Source organism: Tinamus guttatus, unplaced genomic scaffold (genome assembly GCF_059628265.1).
Source record: "Tinamus guttatus ecotype Peru unplaced genomic scaffold, ASM5962826v1 Tinamus_guttatus_pri_ptg000075l, whole genome shotgun sequence".
In the NCBI taxonomy this organism is placed as follows: domain Eukaryota; kingdom Metazoa; phylum Chordata; class Aves; order Tinamiformes; family Tinamidae; genus Tinamus; species Tinamus guttatus.
In genome coordinates this window covers 883,531-900,915 of record NW_028288609.1, presented here as the reverse complement: position 1 = coordinate 900,915, position 17,385 = coordinate 883,531, and the positions used below count along the sequence as shown (strand labels likewise).

Below are 17,385 nucleotides of genomic sequence, written 5' to 3'. Positions count from 1 at the left end.
TTCAGGTGCATTTTGTCTTTTGCAGTAGTTGCAGTTTATTTGTTCTCTCTGAAATCAGTTCATCAGAGCCCTCATTGGTTTAAGGAAAATGGGGAGTGACAGTTTAGAGTCTGTTGAAGAAGCAGGGTTGTCATCTCTGAGCAGTCTGCCTCGCTGACAATGCCACAGGCGAGAAGGCGCTCCTGTCACTTTGAATTACGATCATCTGTGCTCCATGGATGCAGAAGCTATTCACAAGAGATGACCCCTAAAACCCTGCTGTGGCAGGGGATGTTTCTCCAGTTGTTCAATGCATGAAGTCACTTTGGAGAAGTGACATGGCAAAGTGCAAAATAGCTTCACACACATACAACCAGCCCCCATACACACACCCTCACATTCTCAGCCCTGAGCAGACACTGCAGCTACACATGCTCTGAACAGCCGCCTGCCTCACTGCTTGTTGCTTCTACATCGTGCACCCATTCCCAAGTATCTCTGTCCGTAGCTGGAAATGTTGTGTCATGAACCACAGAACTGTTGTTTTCTCTTGCATAAAACTACTCCAGCACAATAATTTTGGCCATAGCTTCTGAAAATCCTCTGGTTCTGCTAGGCAACCCGAGAAGAGAGAAACCTGCTATCTCTGGAAATGCAATGTCTCCCCTGAACAAGCAGTTCTATTCAAGTCAATAGGACAATTAGGATGAACAGAATCCCTTGAAGGAGCAAGAGGTTGGCAGGACTAGGCTCTGCATTTTCCAAGCAACAAAAAGGGATTAAGCCATATCATGCTTTTTCTCATTAGCAACAGTAGGAGTCTGATAACTATTTCCAGTGTGGGGCACTGGATTTGAAGCTGTGCTTTGCAGTCATGGGCAATTTCTGCTAAGATGCACTGGAAGATGGAACCGGGTATCGTGAAAGTGGAAACAATGAGGGAGTCTTAATATAGAGGCACCTAAAAATTTTATGCATGCAGCCATCTCACTTATACCCTCAAGTAAGTTTTTCCCTAATGAGAACAGAACCCCTAATGAATCTCTTGCCTCCATCTGTCTTCTAATTTCTACATTCCTAAGACCTTTATTATCTTTGATACCTCTAATACCCCGTCAAATTCACCAGAATTAGGCCAATAGATTCAAAAGATGTTGATGGAAAGAAACCAACAGACATATGCAGAGGCAGCCCAAACACAGCAGCCTCATTTCCTTAGAAAATCAGGCTACAGAAAAGTGTTGTTTGTAGTTCCGAATTCCTATTTCACCAGAAATTTACATTTGACAATTCAATTTTCAAAACACAGCGTCTCATTAAACCAAAATTCTGTATAAGGACAGCTTTCTAAACATATTCCCCATTTTCAAAATAGGACTATATTCCTGATTATATTATTTTTATTATTTCCCCATTATTTGATGAGGCACACTGATCCCACTGGCATAGATAATATGGTATCATACTGGAGTTCATGTAGTCTGTTTTTTTCACATCATTAAGCGCTGCTGCTGTTCAGCACTGATTGAAACGTCTCATCTCCTTCTAGATGAAAACATCTGCAGCTTGCTGTAATCAAACAGTTTGACACCTTACAGTATAAACAGGAGCTATTTGGATGTAGAAAAAATGAGATTTTCAATCAGTGCTAAGTAATGATGCACTTAACATTTAAAGTATTATACGCTTTTAAAAATAGTTATATATTCATTAATAGCACCGTCTGTTAAGAACTACTATTGAAAAATAATGAAATACAAAATAATACAAACAAGAACAAACACACTGCATAAATGCTGGAAAAGTGAAGCAATGTCAGAACCTGCCTATATTAAGATATATAGTTATTAAATATACTGGATTTTTTTCATCCACACGTATCAAAACATGGGAGGCAGAAATCAATCAATCTAAAGAGCGTTACAAGAGACCTTGCAAAAAGTCCACAGAAATTCAAGCTGTGTAAATACAGATTCATCTAGGCTCTTTCTTGCTGTTCTAGAAGTTGCCACAGCCAGTGCTGCCATAGCCCATTCCTTCCCTGGGCCAGACTCCTGCAGGTCTCTCTTCTGTATCTATCCATTTGCAGCTCATTTACACTTTCCTCAAACAGCCTTGCCTTCCTGCAAGTATTTGAGGGATTTCAAAGTCGGTCTTGTTACAAGAAACAAACTCATTAGCTCCTGTTGACTTATTTCTGCCATTTTTTGAACATCACAGCTGGCAGAAGGGAAACAGAATGAGTGGGCAAACCTAAGGAGAAGCATATGCAGCCAAGCAGCCAGGAGGTTCCCTGCCCTTGTGCAGAGTCACTATGGAAACCAGTGGGCCAGGTCTGCAAAGGAGGAGATGAATATTCAGGATTCTAAATGCCTCAAGGCTTCGCTTATGTATCTGAGCATACTAGTCATATCCGTGCTTTGTCAAGCTCATGTCACCTGGAAGCAGGGATGTAGAGTTGAAGGATGATTCAAGAAGTGCGCCTACAAATACTATAGAGACTGCTTTTCCATAGAGATATAGACCATAGATGGTTATGCTGCCTCTTGTAGTCAAAGAGCAGCTTGCTCAAGGCCCTTTTTGCAAGGGACAGCCAGTGCTGCCAGACCATCCATTCAGATATCACTAATAATCACCATGTCCCTGTGACATTATGCCCCAATTCTTCCCCAAATGTGTGTGTTTTTCCTTCCACAAACTTGCAAATTTTCCTCCCATTTTAGCATCTCTCAAATTATGATCATTTAAAAAAAATAAATTCACACTGTGGAATTAAAATTCAAGTTAAAGTATCAACATATTTGGATTTAAAAAAATACTGCTCAGTATATCTGAGTTTTTGTACATGTTTACACGGGCAAATGCATTCCTCCCTCCAAATATACTCCGAGTCAAAAGCAAAAATCTGTCCCATAAAAGATTGTATTTATGTTAATGAAAAGAGACTGTCATTTATTATCACTAGTAAAGCCAGTATCTTCTCCAGAAGTGATTCACATTCATGCTTTGGTATATTCTGACTAAAGATTCCAACCTTTGCTATGCAGAGTTTGCAATACAGAGCTTTGCTGCAGCTGGACGGGGGCATGTGGAACCTGGGAAGGCTGCAATACGACGAGTCTCTCTCTGAAAAGCTTTTCAAGGGCTGAAGAGCAACATCTAGTCTGGCTGTGGAGTTATGAGTAGTCTGTTTAAAAGCATTTCACGCTGAGAGAACACATTATCCATGATGAATATGGAAGAGATTCCCAAGTACTCACTAGAAGAGAGCCTTCTTTGGGGATGCAAAGTTCACCATCCATTTGCTTTGCCAATAATGCACCTACTGTGTATATAATTGGAGTAAGAGGGTTAATGTATTTTCTGACTGGTGCATTAGGCGTTTCATAAAAGTGCAAACTGAACTCCAAAAATGGCAGCTTCAGGATGGCACAATGTTTAATAAAAAATACTGCTTATTTTGGAACATGTTTTCACAGGGAGTGAAACCCTCTCTGATGACAAAGTCATCGAGTTAAAAGAGCTGCTCCCTGACTCGTTTAACAAGCCAAAGACTTATGAATTCTTTCAGTTAAGTTTTTGGGAATACCTTTGGTGGAGTTCAACAAAATACAGATTGATGGGATTCAAACTATCATCCTGAAGGAAAAGGGGAAGATTTTGTGGCCAAAAGCACTGCTGTAAAACGAGAGAAGATATGAAGTATCTTCTCAGTCAAAAACTCAGACACCTGAATATTTGATCTAGTTCCAGAACAGGGGTATAATACTGTTTTGTGTGTATATAACATAACGACAGAGTGAACAGACTTTCCAAAAGCTGTCACTTAACATGTCATGGTTTGAATAAGTCCAGCAGTGCCCTGTGTTATCTTCCTGAAAGAATTACTGTGTATGGGACATCGTTGAAAAGCCAGATGCCCTGATTTTCAAACAGGATATTTTCTTCTTGCCGGACTGACATCCCTAAAGTCTCATGATAAATTTCAAAAGGGACTTTCAGAATAATATCTGCAGAAAACACAGTTTCCATAAATAGCGAACCCATCTCAACAGGAAAGAAAGAGCAATTCAAGCTAATCTCATAGGTAACAGCTGGCAGACAAACATAGTTCAAGTTCTGTTGAAGCAAGTCATAGACTTTAAAAAGGCCTCACAATGAACATGAGATCTGATTTTGTACGTAAGTCAGGCCTTTGGATTTGCCTAAATTATTCTGTACATAACTGCAGAGTACCTTTTTGGGGAAAAAAAAATCAAAAAACCCCCAGATCATTCCTGACTTTAAAAAATGCTAGAATTCATTACTGCCCTTAGGGATTAAATTAACCTCATTGTTAAACATTTATGCCTTATTTGCGATCTAAATTTGTTTGACTTAACTTCCATATTTTGGGTCTCCTTATAATTTTGCCTGGCACTCTGAGGAGTGCATCATCAAAGTTTATTATCCATATAGAGTTAAATTCAAATGCAAACATGTAAAGTATCTGAATGTTACAGCCCTGACTCCTCTCTTCTCCTTGGTTTGCATGAATGCAAGGCTTTTAACATTTGTGCAGGACATTTTTCTTTTGTGTTTCTTTTTTCCTTTTTTTTTCCCCAACTCTTTAATAGACTTCCAGTCTAATTTTGGGAGACATTTAGCGCAGTCCTTTTGTAAACCACATTTCCTTTCGGATGATCATATTCCTCTACTACAAACATTCACAAGCTGCCAAAAGGAGACAAAGAAATGGTCACTGTGAACTATTTTTTACAGGTATTTTTCTTGAAGTGACAATGAGCCAGACTCTCCATTAACATCAGTGAATCTCAGTCCACATTGCTTGACCAGATGTGAACACAGCCCTCAACATCTGGGCTACTGAATATTCAAGTGAAGTGCAACATGAGGGCTCTGTAAAGCAGTGTCTTCCCTACCCAAATACATAGGGACTGTGTACATGCAACTCATACCTGTCTGTGTCAAGCAAGGGGGTTTCCATTTTCCTCTGATTCAAGTAAGGTTTTATCATTACCTCAGAACCCCACCCCAGGCAAACGGCACGAGCTGCGAATCCCGGGTCTTTGACTAGGCTGCAGTTTTACTAGAACTTGAACTAGAGCACAGGAGAGGACTAAAGCCATCCTAAGAGACAAATGAATACAAATTGTTGATTCATGGCTTGTGGAATCAGGATGGGAAGTGCTGCAGTTTACCAAGCTACTATCAGTTCTTGCAGCACGAGCAAAAACCCAATCCTCTATCCTGGTTTCTCAGCAAAAATAATATAAAGTCATAAAGCAAATGATTCCCTCTATCCATTCATTTCAGCAGCAAAGTGGACAGTACTTTAAAACCAAGCAATCATTTTAATTACCTCCATCACACAAACTCCTTGCCTGTAGTTAGCAATCCCTCTGCTTAATTACAGGGCACTAGTAAAGAAAAATAATGACCCTGCTTAAATAGTGTAAAGCTGTGTCTGATCTCAGAAACACAGTGTCAGTATTCAGCAATGCCATCAAAAACATTTTTGAGACTTGCGATCAATTCTTACTAGCTCTGCATCACAAAGTAATTATAAATCAGTCAATCATCATGGAAATATCAAGTTAAATCACAGGAGTGTGAAAAGAATAAAATAATCTTTGCTGTTATAAACTAATAAAAAATTGAATGGTATTTACAAGGCACCTAAGCACAGTTTAGGCTCATGATTTAAGTTCTGCTCCAACAGTTGGAAAAAGATCACAGCTAAAATCAGCAGTACCAGTGCAAACTTTCCTATGACTATGTCTCCATGGATGTGTGCACAGGCAAGTTTCTCAAAGCCTGCTCCAAAACATACCTGAATGCAGTTGTGTGAACGAGAGTGTTTTTGTATCTATATATGTAGTTTATTTTAGACCTTAGTCAAAACTACCCCAAAGGACCCTAAAAATTAAAAATTCAGGACAAAGTCTCCTCCCACCAATGGAAAAAGATGAAGAGGAAAGAAGCAATAGAGAATGTTAAGTGATTCATTTTAAAGCATAATAAAAAGTTATAGTTCATAAAATGTTAACATATAGCATGTCAGCTACTTATCTGAATAATTAGTTGTGATTAAGAGTTATATATTATTAAGTGATCTGTAGGAGGTTCATGCAGAAATTTCTTACTGCACAGAAGCTCGGTCCATGTATATCAGAGGGATGCTTATAAAATTCATCCTTCTAAATGCCTCAGAATCTGCTTCAGATTTAACGAGAACCTAATTGCCTGATTATTGATTATTTCTTTGAAGTACAGTAATCATGATATTGCAACAAATTTGCCATCTGTCTGTCTTGTTAACAACCCATCTATTTTCACCACGAGCTGACTTACCAAATGAAAACACATATGGTTTCATTGCAATGCATGTCCTTAAAAGGGTTGCAAACACAGATGGCTTTGGAGAGGAACACAATGGGGAACATCTAGAGTTCGACCCTCCTCCAGGTTGCCTGTGATCATCTGCTTCAGATCAGTGGGACTCTGTCCTCCTCTTGTGGTGGCAGGGAGGCCTAGGGAGGTTGCTAAAATTCCAGGCTTGGCCTACAAGAATAGGGCTTTCTGTAGCATGAATAAATACTCAGACATCCCCTTTAAACCAAGCCATTGACTTAGAAAGATTAGGTCTGGTAGCAGGATTCAGGCCTAGCACCTATTTTAGACCAATAAAACTGAATTGCTTTTGATATCCTAAGAGCCATGATTTGTCTAGAATCACAGTCTGTAGCATGGGAGCAAAAGCCTTTGTCAGCTGCTCCCTCAACAGAAAAGTATCTCCAATAAACCTTATTCCTGCATCATAGCAACACCTCCAATTTAACAGGTTTCTGATAAAACTGTCTTCATGACGAGACTGCCATTTCTCTCCATTAAGATTAGGTGACTGTAATACACAGCCATCCATGGCAGAGGCCAGCTCTTGCTGGGCACAGCCTATCTCATCCTAAGGTAGGCATCTTAAATAAGGTGTCTGAGTGTCTGAATATAAGTGTCTGAATACCCAAAACAGTTCTGAAAAGTGACATCTCTCCTTTGACTATAACAGGAGGCTAGATGGCTGATTCAGGTAATGTCAGCCGCACAAAGACCCCAGAATTTACAGAAAACAAATTTCACCACGCACACTTTTGCTGCTACTGCCAAAGTCTTATACCTTGCTCATGTGGACAAGCATCAAAAGTAATTAGAGAGAAGCAGGAGGTTGATGGTGAGGAAAGGTAATGAATAATTAGCATAGTAATTACAGCAGGCAGTGTAAGGAAAAAGACTTGCTGGCATGAGTTCTCCTGTCTATGACCCAAAACGGCAGGGACCCTAGAATACAATTAATTAAGGTGAAATGAGAAAAGGAAGCAGAAATGATTTGTCTGTGAAGCAGAAGGAAATACTTTACACTAGCACAGTGCTTTCCCAACTCTGACAGCAGAGCTGGGCTGTGCTGTCGTGGGACCACCATCAGTTTCCTCAAAACGGCACTTTTAGGAGGGGTGAGACTTTATCTTTGATCAAAATATTTCTCATATTGGTAAGAATTACCTTTTGCCTTCATTTTCATTCTAGGTCCACTACAAAGTCTTCTGAGAAGGATTCAGTTCCAGGCACTGTTTTCAATTACTGAGCGCTCCCCACGGCTTTCCTTTATTCTGAGAAGAAAGGCTTTGGAACGATTAGTTCCACCACTGCTTGCTCTTCAGGGCTAAGCAGCTTTGAAATGTGTTTAAGAGAGAGATTATCTTGCCCTAAGACGCAACACTCTACTGGGTGCAATGTTCAAGTATTCAAGCAACTGTCCCCTGACCTTATGTGATGTGCAGCAGCAAGTGAAAGATGATAAAATGTGAATTTGGAGCTTTATTACAGTTTTATCCAAATGCCAAGTAAAAAAAGCTCTGAAGGAAAGTTCTAAAATTTGAGCTGGGACACTAGTATGTAAAAGAAGGTATTGGCAGATGGGGAGGTTAGCAGGCCTCACTATTGCCATCAGCAGAACTCAAGCTGACAGACAGTACATGGGGAACTTCTCTTTAAACCAGAGCATACTTCAAAAAGACTACCCGAGACTGAGAGCCACTGCCTACAACAGCAGCAGCTTCCAAAGCAGACATCAAACCCATGGGCAAGAATATGATGCATTTGTGATGGCACTTCATAGAAGTCCTAAAGAGTCACAACTTATGACCCTCTTAGATAAAATTTCTACCCACAGGGTACATTGTTCACTAGAACCTGAAATCAGTTCCAGTAATTTTCAGTTCATTTTATTCTTGCCTGAAAACTCAAAGGAAAAAGCCACCACTGAAGTGAGTTTTGTCCAGATTCTTGCTTTACTAGCAGAAACATGAATTTGGAGATATTGTATTTTTGAGAACCTGAATCACTCACAACTGAGCACGTTTGGAAATGTTACTTCAAATACTTCCCAAAGTAAATCAAAGTCTGTGGCATGGCTGAGAATTGAAATCCTAATACCCAGCAATGACCAACGGTGCAAAACAACATTTATCCTCAGCTGTTTTCTCTTCATAAATTGACGTGAGCATAGTTGAATTTATTCCAGAACAAAATAACTTGTTGCGCCTATTCCCCAGCACACCTTGGAGTGGCTAAAAAGATCACCCTCCTTCCCTGCCAGCCCCCCGTGAAAAAAAAAAAAAAAAAGAAAAGAAAAGGTGGGGTTGTGTGGGTGAGAGCTAGGAAAACAGGCCTGTATGCACCAATCCAAATAGCTAGGACCAGTGCTCCCTCCTGCAGGCAGCTCAGAGCTTTGTCATAGCACAGCCCTACAGAGAGCATTTCTAAATTAAATATTGAAGAAGTCTTGCAGCTGGGACTTGGAATATGTGTAATCTAATTTCTGTCATTTCATTTCAAATGAAAAAAGAGGAGCTGAGAAGATATTAGTTTCAGTATTAAGTATTACTTTTTTTCCTAATATTGCAAATTAGAGATAATCTTGCTTAAAAAATTTCTGCAGATAAAAAGGGATGCCATATAAGCTGAGGCTTAGCCAAGGCGGGAGAGGAGGGTCTCCCTTCCCTTCCTGCTTCAGAGCAAGGTCACTTTACTTTAAAAGGTATCTCCTCCACTGCATAGGCTCCCCCCAGTCCAGAGCAGGAGTTAACCTGTCCCAGTCCAGCAGTTTTACACCAGGAAGCAGCTTCTCCAGTGGTGGGAGTTCAAAAAGCCCTTCAGAGGGACAGAAGAGGCAGCTCCCTCTGTGCTGGCATTGTCAAGCTCAGCATTCGTAGTGGCATGTCCTAAAGGAGCTATTAGGCAGCAGCCACTCAACTTTTCTACTTCGGACACAAGGACAAGCACAGAGTATGATCAGCTGAGAAATATGCCAAGATGCTGCACTTCAGAACAACTTGGTAACCTCAGAACCTTCCCAGAATCTCCTGTCACCACACTGAAGTGAGACTCCTGCCCATGATGAGAGGAGGTTTTTGGAGAGCTCAAACATAATCAGTCACACACAAGTTATATGTGATACATCTACATAGACATCAACTAAATATTTCAAGTCCTTTAGCTTAAAAGTTTTAAGACAAGGTCGCAGTCCAAAAAATGCAACATATGGCTAAGGAGCTGGACAGCATGAGGAGGGAGCATCACAGCTCTTTTCTGCAGGCATGAACAACGGGGAATGGGTGAATCTGGGCCATCCAAATCATGGCACCCACAATGTGACATTCCAAGCACATGTTCTCGGAAGTGCCCGTTTCTGCATAGCTGATTTTAGCACCTTGGATATGATACCTAGTTTAGCAGAGAAATCAGGCACTTGGGATCTCCTCTTGATTTATGAAAAGTCACACAGAAAGTTGTCATAAGGGACTAGCACAGGTACAAAACCACCAAGAGCTTCCATGCTTTAATCTCAAGACCCTGTTCTCCTTCAGACAAGTCTCCTGTCTCCCTCTTGGTGGTTTAGCTTTGGTACTTTCAACCAGTAATTACGGGTATAGAAAGAAATCAAGTTATCAGACTTTGCATGGTCTTTTATTGTCTGAAAGGATTTGCCCAAGTGGCTGAGCTGGTTGGAAAGCTCTCAGAAAGGCTTAGCATAATTGCCTCTTTGACTAACAATTTCATAAGCCCTTCACTGAATCTCCCAAGCGCTGAGATGTATACCCAGATGTATACGTGTATATGGAAAGTGAGAAAACACAATCCCTGGATGGTGACACTTGCAAAACGTACACAGGGGAAAGGTTTACATCAGGAAAGCTCTGTACCCCGGCCTGTTTCCTCAATCCGCCCCCTCCCTCCTTTATGTTTATGCTCCCTCCATGCATTGAATACTAACCAGTAATCCTGCCATCTTCCTGCGACAGCTCCCAGCCCTTGCAGGAACAGCCGGTGGCTGCTCGAGGATGTTGCGTCCTGCAGCTTTAACTGGTCCCGAGGTTCCTTCTGCAGCCGGTGACCTTCAAAACTAGCTGTCCTGCTCTTTACATGAAACGATGATCTTTGGATCAGTTTTAGAACACCAGCATATTGCTCTGTTTAGCTTTCAGATAAATGTGTCAACTAACTGCTGCCCTCATAAATCAGTGCAGGCAATTGGCTTTTACATTTGAGTTGAGGGTTTTAGAAAACATTGTGGGAAATGCCCATAATACACTTTGCCTTACTAAAGAGAAGGCAGCTCCTAGGGAAAGTGAACCCAAAGCTGATTCTTGGAAGAGACAACATGGAGAACATAGTCTAAGCGCTCCAAATAAAACCCTCCAGTCTGGAGCCTGCAGACAGCCGTGTGTGGGAGGAAGGCTGTTTTCCTGCAGAGCACTGTGTATCCAGAGCACATCCCCACTGTGCACCGCAGAGGACACCCAAGCGAGCTGTGTCTTTGCTACGGGTGATTTTACACCAGGAAGCACAAGATGGCTTTTTCTGTGGTCTTCTGTTCAGCCTGGAAGATATCCATTACCACTGTTGAAGAGTGGTAACAGAACCACAGGGAGGAGCGTATCAAAGACTTTCTACACAGAAATGCGCCTTTGGGAACACGTGGCAATAACAGGCGCCAGCTTCCTCTTGCTATACAGCTACCATGTTCTCCAACCTCGAGGCATTTACAAAAAGCTGTTTGCCATTAATTTCTGCAAAACTGAGTCTTTGGCATGGTTGCACAGCCCAGTTTCAATTGAGAAACTAGTAAGTTTAGACCTTCATACATGCACAGGCCCAGAACCATAGGGAGAATAAGAAGTATTCACAGTGCCACAAGTGGCAAACTGAGAATACATTAATTACTATTAGAAAATAAGTCTCAAGTTCATACATCATTCTTATTAGTCCTGGTAAAGACCTGTTGTGAAAGGCCAGTGCACTCCAGACACTGGCATCTCCTTCGCTTGCCCTTGGCTGGCTGCTTCTCTGCACGGCTGGCACGACGGGCTCTTTGCCTCTATTCCATGTACTTGGGCACCTGCTGAGGGTAACCAGCATTTGGATCGATCAGTCTCTCAAGATGAGTTCTGCAAACCACAGAGAAAAAGAATCAAGTTGTTCCAGACAGAACATTTGGAGACATTGAGGTGGCACCAAGCAAAGGTTGATGTCAGCCCGTCGAAGGCGATTAGATGAGGAATTCTCCTTCAGGGATGGGGGGAAGCGACCCACAGGAGTCAGCCAAAGCTGCCATGAGCTTCCCATCCTGAGTGGTTCTAAGATGGCCCAGGAAACATTTGCTGGTCTCTGAGAGGCCTTTTACACCTCTAAGGCCATTTTCATTGTAGTTACACTTTCAGTAAACAACAGCAGGAAAAAGGCTCAGAGATAAAGCTTATCAGATGTTACACATGCACACTTTCCATCACTCGTTTGCTGTAAGGGCAGCACAGCACAGGCAGCAGAGACAACATGGAGCAGAGCACTAGGGTGGGCTCGCAGCCTCGTGAGAAAGAGGGCGGAATGAGGGAGAAGGGGAGGGCGTTTCGTCCCGGAGCGGCAGGGCCGGGAGAAGCTCCCTGTTGCTGTGGCGGGGCCGCGCGGCTGCGAGACGGCGCTTGGCGGCTCCGGCGGCCGCTGAGACGGGCGGTTCAAACCGCCGCGCGGCCGTTGACGGGGACCGTTGAACCGGCGCGCGGCCGTTGAGGGCGGCCGTTGAACCGGCGCGCGGCCGTTGAGGGCGGCCGTTGAACCGCCGCGCGGTCGCTGAGGGGGGCGGTTCAAACCGGCGCGCGGCCGTTGAGGGGGGCGGTTCAAACCGGCGCGCGGCTGTTGAACTGGCACGCGGCTGCTGAGGCGCGAAATTCAAACCGCTGCGCGGCCGCTGAGGCGCGAAATTCAAACCGCCGCGCGGCCGTTGCGGGGGGAGAAGGTGCCGCTCAGGGCGACGCGTGACGCCCGTTGGGGCGGGAGCGGCTCCGGCCGTGGCGCCAGCGCTGAGGCGGCCGCCCAAGCCGCGCCGGAGCAGCCTGTGCTGGGTAAGCTGCCTGTGGATAAGGCGTTTCAGGGCTGTAAACAGAAGTAAGCGCTCAAAATCAGGACCGCCCGGGGACATAGAAGATGGCTGGTGTACAGGAGAGATCCTCTCTGGCATAACTACGCTGTCAGGCTCTTGTATACTTACTCATATGTTGCCAGCTTAATTATATGATTGCCCCAAGTGCTGCGATCTGACAGAACTAGCCTGTTGCCAGTATACAACATCCGTGCTAGGAGTTTCGCTGGCATTGGCAACTTGAGTTTTATTTCCACATTTCTTAGCTAACATGGCAGCGCCAGCCAAATCCTCCAGCAAATATCACATCTTTGAATTCAGAATCTCAGCTAGAATATCTAATTATCTCCTCCCTGCAAACTCTGGCCTGGGGTTCCTGCATACTGCCGTGCTCTTCCCTGCATCAGTAACACCTCACTAGGGAACCAGGCCTAAAAAAGGACACAGACAGGGCATTTCAGAGGCACCAGGGTTCAGTTTTGGAAACAGAATATTTAGTGATGCCATTCCTTATTTTATATTTTCCCACAAATGAAGTGAGCTACTGTTCACAGCTAATATTAAACTAAACTAATATCCTAATATCCTAGTTATCCTGGCAGTCACTAATGTCATCCATAAAGGAAATTTGTCTTTTAGGTAGAAATGGTATTACCATTTATATCTATTGAGAGGAAAGAGATGAATGCTGAATTCAAGTACATCTGTATAATAACTAAATGCTACCCCCTCCACCTCTTGAACTTCTCCCGAGTTTATGTAAGAGCTGCAAGGAAGACAGCTGTAGTGGGGAAAAAATGTTTTCAAGCCATTTTTGAGCACCTTATCTGCTCACTATTTAAACAGAGAGGTAGGTGATATTCTTGTACTGTGACCCCCCGAATCAATAGGTTTGTGTTTCTGGACTCTGAAAATAGACAGAACAATGCACTTTTTGAAGTTTCTCTCCTGACATCCTTTTTCTATATGCCGTGATAAAATAATAACATGAGAACCCAGGTGTTGGTTTTTACGTTGCTGAGAAGGGAAAAGGGGAGACGGCTTGTGATTGCAATTAAGTCAGCTAGCAAAAAGCTGAAAATCAGCTTGTGTGAAGAGAATTTGAAACAGTGAATATGGTTCTATATTTAGTGTAAAGTTTCCTTTGTAGCTTTTGCATAAAACCCACAGGCACTGAAAGAATAGATCTGTCTACAGCAACACATAGCCCAAAGTGCCAGAAATCTACAGTAAATATGCAATGCCACCAAAGGAGGCTTTTAAAAGATGAATGCCTCAAAGGCTCTGAATTCAAAGAAATCAAATCTTTGTTATGCACAACATCACATCTGTGTAACTCAGGCAAACAGTGCCTAAAATAAATGTGTGTATGACTCACTGACTCCCTCCTACTTACAGTAATGGGTTACCTGGGCATATGATGCCCCATTCCTTTAGAGATCAGGTACTCTGGACCACACAGCATAAGCTCAGATTCAGAGGTAGATATCTACCTAAATCCTGGGTCGTTTCTCATGCTGGTGAAGGACACAACCCCAAGACCACTGAAACATTTTTCAAAGGGGTATATTAGAAGAATTTTCTTATATACAGGTTTGGGTTAAACGTATTCCTGTAGAAGCTACAAGAAAAGATTCTTTTGTCTATTTTAAGCAAAATATCAGATTAGTTTGTTACCTGGTCAAGAATAATTAGTCCAATGGGTAAAGATATGTTGTGCAAACAGGAACCCACAAGAAACCAAAAATCAGAACGAAACAGCTTTACTGGATTTCTTGCTGAAAGAAAGTTAAACCCAGACAATGCCGTGTTTGCTTGATCAGCCTTAAACACTCAGACAGCTGCTACATCTGGGTCTGGGAGGCTCACTGCTTTAGCTCATGTTTTCTTTCAGCCTTGCAGCAAAGTGATGCTATTACCCTCACTTTATAGGGAGACAGGCATTGATAAGGAAATATGCTATAATGATGCCCACAGCTGATAGAGGCTGGCCCTGATCTTGCCAGGTTTTAACTGTCTAAAAGCAAGGAGTCTAGTCTAAGCTCATCATGTATGCTACTTGGAGAGGCAGATCCAGAGGGCATTTCATCACACCCTAAATGTCTAACATATGTGACATAAGTTGCATATGGTATATATGAGGCTGGAAAGGGAAGAGGAGTTATATAGTGCCTTGCTGTGCCAAAGGACTCTGAGTGCTCCTCAGCCTGCAAGGAGAAAGGCCTGTAGCCAAATTCACATCGCCCTTGGATAGCCCAACCTCAGGTTCCCTCCGGGATATCTTTCCTGTAGGGGCCTTCAACCGTATTCCACCTGAACTGGAATCGAATCAGGCTCCCTAAAGGGACTGACCTGGTCACATTCATCAGACTGCAAGGATGACGTTAGTAAGGGACACCATGCAGTCCTTTTATTACCTGATTAGTTATTTGCTTAAAAGCACCTCAAAGAAGACACAAGTTTAATTGCTAGTAACAAAGAGATAAGGGAAGAAAGCTAGTCCCATGCTCATCAGCTCCCATTTCTCTCCAAGCTTTCTCCATTTTCTTCTTGAAAGCAGAGGAAAGAGGGAGCATAGATAGTATTAGTCTGGTCACATGATGTTAAGTTATAATGAGAAGAAAGGCAATTAACTGGGTAAGGGCTTTTAACTCAGCTCGTATGGAAGAGTTTATAGCACAATTTTAATGAGTAGTTCTTGTCCTCCCAGGATTATCTGACTGCTGTGCTAGTGCAGAAAGATAAAGATTCCTTCTGTGTTTTAGGAGGCATGGTTGCCATTGAAGCTGAAAGAGCCCCTGCATGGAGTGAGTATCAGCAGGCTGCTGCCACCTTGAAAGACAACTTAAGTAACAGAGTAAAAAAGAACCTAGTAATGGCTGAGCTTGGCTTTTGGGTAAGTACTGAAAGATCTGATTTTCAGGATACCATCCCAAGAAAGAGAGCTGCTGCTTTAGTGACATAGCCCCCAACTCCCAGAGGCTTCATGCTCACTTCTCATAGCGCACATTCCCAGGCAGCCGGCTCAGAGCATCCCCAGGGCTTTTCATAGGGCAGCCTGGGCTGGCAGGTTCAGAGAGCTGCAAGCAGGCGTGGAGCTGAGCAACCCTGAGCAGGATGCAGCAAGTGAATTAAGAAAACAAACAGCAGCTACGCTCTCAATTCTAATTCCCATGCTGGTAGGGAAATATATTTGCTTATGCCTTCTAAAAGAGCTGCTCTGGTGCCATCTCCGAGTGCCTGGAAAAAAAGTATTGTCATTTCACAGAAGCTGAAAAACACCTTAATGCTACATCGCCCTACATTCATTCAGGATAAGTCTAGCACTTAACTCCATTCATCCTCCATGCTCTGATTTTGGGTTAGCAGCAGCTTAAAAAAGCCCTGCCTGGAGGAAACCAGGGAAATCTAAGGCATCAAATGTCACTAGTGAAAGAAAAGGGGAAGTTATAGTTACACATGCTGTGTTTAGGGGGCTTGATGGGGTGCAGGGCTTAGTCTACAGCTGTACATCATGTCTCCTGAGAGCAATTTTTTTCATAAAGCTCCAGTTCTTAGAGTCATGTGTTGATAAAAGTCCCTTGGGAATGTTAACAAAAAAAAAAAATCCAAAATCTGAATAATTTTGCTGCTGAATTAATCTATAGTTACAGTAATTGTATACAAGCTGAAAGGCAAACAAAACTATAGGAATGATGAAAATGTCTTCAAATAATAATTTTACTCAAAACACTGATACTGTAAAGTCAATGAGAAAAGTCAAAATAATTTGCACTGATTTTTCCTCAAATAGTTATCAAAACACTAACATGTTCCCATTAAATGTTTTGATTTAAATGAACCTGCATTTTCAAACAGAGAACCATACTGTCAAACTGTTTTTTTTTTTCAGGCATCTTTGACAACAATAATTAATGCAAAATGTTGAAGCATTTCATTTTGTCAATTTGGGCCTGAGCCATACCGAGGGATAATCTTTGTTTCCAAGAGTTTGGAAGCACAATGAAAGCTGAAGGAACATAAAGATATTGTCCCTCCCCTGAGGTATCATAATTATTCCAGTCCCAGGATATGCCCAAGTCCCTGAACTGTGGCCCTCAGAAAACAATACTCTGTATTTTCTATTTCTATGAATATTTCATTGCAGCCCATCCACAGAGGTAAGCCATATTATTGACAAATTCAACGTACTGTGTGATTGCAGCAGTGACACCAGCCAAAATCCTGTTGGAAACCCAGTGTCTTGATCAGATCTCCATAAACAACCTTGAACCATTCGGCCTGGAATAAACCCTCTCACTATGAGTGCTACATCCTCAGAGGAGGAGCTGAACTTCCCAGAAGGGGCATGAGCTGCACCTTCAAGACGACCACTTTTACTAAGAGCACTGGTGACGTTAGTTAAGTGGCGCAGACTGGAGTCAAATTGCCTAGCACGAGTGATATGGATAAATTTAAATATAACCATGTATGTAACTGCAATTGTTGCTGAGGCAAGTACAAGGTGATAGAAATAATAGCGCTGTCCACTTTGAGGAACAGCTCGAATGGTTTGTTTACATACTGAGGTAGAAAGTGACTTTTTTTGCTTGCAAGGAAGATTTCTGAGGCAAACTCATGGCATAAACATGGTCTTTGCACAACCGCATAAAGCCAGCAAACATTTCTCTTTCTGTCCTCCTTGTATCTCTCTGTCAGCATAACAGCCCATCTCATGACACTCCTTAGTCTAAGCAATATGCCTGCTTAGAAGATGCTGGACCTTGAGTCCTTCCATACAGAGAGATGAGATTTGATCTTGCATACCAAATCTCGACCACTGAGTTGAGAAGACTAAAGAATTGCTGTTCTAAGGTTCAAGGCTCAAGGAAGAACACAAGAACACACAAAGGTGACTATTCCCTTCATCTGTGAGAAACAGGGTTACATCAGCA

General features: G+C 42.5%; 1 protein-coding gene across 1 annotated transcript in view; it reads right to left on the bottom strand.

Moving 5' to 3' along the window:
• The window catches only part of ASIC2 (acid sensing ion channel subunit 2), a 303,957-nt gene that overhangs the window by 210,071 nt on the left and 76,501 nt on the right, over positions 1 to 17,385 (bottom strand). The gene's annotated exons all lie outside the window — the stretch shown is intronic.